The sequence below is a fragment of the Haematobia irritans genome, chromosome 5, assembly GCF_050003625.1.
Source record: "Haematobia irritans isolate KBUSLIRL chromosome 5, ASM5000362v1, whole genome shotgun sequence".
Classification (NCBI taxonomy): domain Eukaryota; kingdom Metazoa; phylum Arthropoda; class Insecta; order Diptera; family Muscidae; genus Haematobia; species Haematobia irritans.
In genome coordinates this window covers 55,202,723-55,206,212 of record NC_134401.1, presented here as the reverse complement: position 1 = coordinate 55,206,212, position 3,490 = coordinate 55,202,723, and the positions used below count along the sequence as shown (strand labels likewise).

The 3,490-nt window shown below is 27.9% G+C and overlaps 1 long non-coding RNA gene across 1 annotated transcript; it reads right to left on the bottom strand.

Moving 5' to 3' along the window:
* Positions 1-784: 784 nt before the first annotated feature.
* LOC142240696 (uncharacterized) lies at positions 785-2,255 on the bottom strand. The gene is made up of 4 exons (XR_012723356.1): positions 2,029-2,255; positions 1,319-1,392; positions 1,159-1,251; positions 785-1,088 (listed from the first exon to the last, which is right to left on the bottom strand). It is a non-coding gene; the product is annotated as an uncharacterized LOC142240696 (long non-coding RNA).
* Positions 2,256-3,490: the final 1,235 nt, after the last annotated feature.

The window sequence follows — 3,490 nt, the reverse complement described above, 5'->3', positions numbered from 1 at the left end:
AACATTCAGAAATATCGATTTTAGTAGATTCAAATAAACTAGCACAGAACGTGGTCCATGTGGCTTAAAAAGGGTAAATCATATATTTAACACTTGTACTCCAAATTTGCTAAAACAAGTATATACAGCAAAAGTTTGACCATGAAATAAATTTCTGTTTCTTCTTTTCTAGAATTTCACGTGAATTTTAAAACAATCGGTATTATTGGTACAGTTTCTGAAGATAAATTTTAAATTTACATTATAGACTTGTTAGGTTAGGTTAGGTTAGGTTATGTGGCAGCCCGATGTATTAGGCTCACTTAGACTATTCAGTCCATTGTGATACCACAGTGGTGAACTTCTCTCTTCTCTTCTATAGACTTGTTGGATTTTTCTTTGGAATTTCTAGAGGGAATGTTTAATTTATATGAAAATATGCACCGAAAAAAAAGTTTACTATTGTTTACGAAAAATGAACTAAACCATAGTAAGAATGACCATGATTTGGCGCCAAAGATTTTTTTCATCTAAATAGATAAGTTCATGATTTTCTTATAAATAAGTTTATGTATTGCATCGTATTTTAGTTCATTCTTACTACGCTGAGGGAAGAGTGTACTTACACTCATTCAAAATATTCCTGCTATCCGGAAAAATGAACAAGTTTTTGGGAATCCTATATTTAGAAATTGGTTTCAAATAATTTATTTATCAGTATAATTTTCAAAGAAGTAAATAAATTGAGGAATTAAAGGTACAAGCCTGTATACAACTAAGAAATTTTTCGTACAATATAAGACAATTTTTCATAACTACCAGTATTTTATTTCAAAAAATTATTATTATATTACATAAAACTATGGCTTATGATATACAATAAAAGAAATGTTTTTATTTGTACGCTGTATGTTGTTACTTTTCCGTAGTTAGTAATTGCTTCTTCAAAAGAGTAATATTCTATGTTAGTAGAATGAAACTAATTAATATCAATTTCCATTTTCTATCCATATGAAAGATATATGCCATAAGTTGCTATTTTCATTTCATTTTTGTCCAATTTCACCGATTTCGCTAGTTTTTGTTGTGTGGATTTGCGTCATAAGCCTCTGAAGTTAAAAAGGTATATGAAATATAAAAATATTATCAAATTCTATGGTATTTTGATCTTTAACTTACAAGAGAATTTTCTTAGAGCCAATAGGGATATCAGCTTAGATAGCATTAAACAGTAAGAAGATTCCAAAAAATACCATTAGATTTGCTGTCATCCTGCAAATGAAAATTATTTTTAATAAATAGAAATTTTGGCTTTATTACAAATGGACGAAAAACTTACCACATTGAAAAAAATCATCCAATTACTACATTAGTGGAATCATATCCATGCACAAATGGGACATTTTTGAAATCCTTCTCAGAATATAAATGAAATAAAAATATTATAAAATTAGATATAATTTCCACTTGTCAATATAGCATTTAGTATTTATGGTGGATATTAAGTTCGAGTTTAGTGGCTAAAATCCCAATTTTTCATGATTAGTTTTCTTTAGAAATACATGGGAACAAAATTGAACCGTTTTTGTGTTCATTTAAAATTTATATCAAATTTTTAGTAATTTGAGGTTGCTGAATCCAAATTTACACTTGTTTTTTTAAGAGCTCGACTTTTTGAGATATACGGTTATGTTCAAAATTAAGGGACTTCCGCTATATATTGGAATAACTTGAAAACAATTCATCATATTAAATTAAAAAACAGCGTTCTACATAAGCTTAAAAACGATTTTCTGTTCTTAATCGTGTAATCCATTTAAAGAATATAAACTTTATAAAAAACTTGTTTCGAGCTATTCTCCATCAAGTTATATTTAAATTTGCATCGAAGGCGTATAATTTTATACTTTTCTTACTGATTTATTTCTGATTTTAGCACCTAAACTCGAACTTAGTACACACCTTAAGGGCTCGCTATAACATAAAAATATAGACTCAAAAAATTGTACTGTGATCCAGATGTAGAGTAAATATAGATCATTTTATTACCACTCATTATGAATATTTTTATGTAAACCAATTTAAAACCGCACTAATTTTAAATTATTAATAGAAATATACAGTTTCTTAATATGTGATTTATTTTAGAGTTATTTATTTTTTATCAATATAAAGTGTTTTTGTTTTCTCTAACATCACACCATTCACTTATCAGTTTCTAAAATGTTACGAAATAAATGTATTTTTATTAATAAACACAAATACCGCACGCAAGCGCACCACGTGTGCGCTTCATAATTGCATCAACAGAACTGAATGCACCAATAAAACTCAAAGACACAAATAGTCATAAAGGACACATATGTAAAGAAAAACAACTCCACACACACATGATCCCTTTCTGATCTGGCTATTGCAACAAGACAACTATCACCACAAAAGATACCAACAACACACATTCCATAACATCATCGCAATAACAAACACAAACAAAAAAAAAAGATGATGCAATAATTTCATAATTTCTTCTCACTTCAATTTCCAGTATCACGTTTATTGATTAGTTGGTATTCTATGTATAGGATAAGGTAAAATATATTCAAAATTTACGAGGAATCCATAAAAAATTATATACACCCGTCAAGGATTAAATTAACTACTTTTTATTCTACTTTATCTAAAATTTTCAATGTGAGGAAATATACTCCAACTTATAGTAAAAACCGAAATAAGCTGTAGGAAGCCGCCATACGAATCGGTACTGTGGTTAAGTTAATTTTTACTATAAAAATTTTTTTCCATACAAAAATTTTTCTTAGTAAATTGTCCACATTTCGTAGTAAGATTTTTATATTGCCTATGTCTTTTTATAATACAATCAACGATGCATTAACTATTGTATTGGAAATTTATTTAAGGAAAAATCCGTCCCATTTCGTAGTTAGTGAACTAAAAAACATTTACTGAATTTTTATAAGTTTTTCTTTAGCTAAGTTAATTTTCGCAGTGGTTACGAAAAATGAACTATATTACAGTAAATTTTTTGAACTATGTGGAAGTTAAACTGGTCCTAAAATTAACAAGACACCTTTTTTTCTGTGTGGCCTCCCAAATGACTCAAGGACTAAATTATTTTCTCCTTTTCTTTTTTTAATATGTTAAACGAAATTTCTACAATGTTCTAAGAAATTTCCTACGCACGGATGAAAAAGACTGTTTTTTATATGTTTGGCTATAAACATTATATGTTTGGAACACAAATTTTTAAACACAATATTTTTGAGTGCAAGCATATAATGTTCATAAACTAGCATAACATGTTTGGGACATATATGTTAATATGTTAGAACATATTATGTTTGGGACATAAAATGTTTGTAAATATAATATGCTTGGATGCAAACATATATTAATTTAGAAATAGCCTATAAACATATATGTGTTTAGTAGCTTGGAGCGCTATTTAACAGGGAGCGATATTGAATTAAGTTGGTGGTTGTTGCTTGTTATT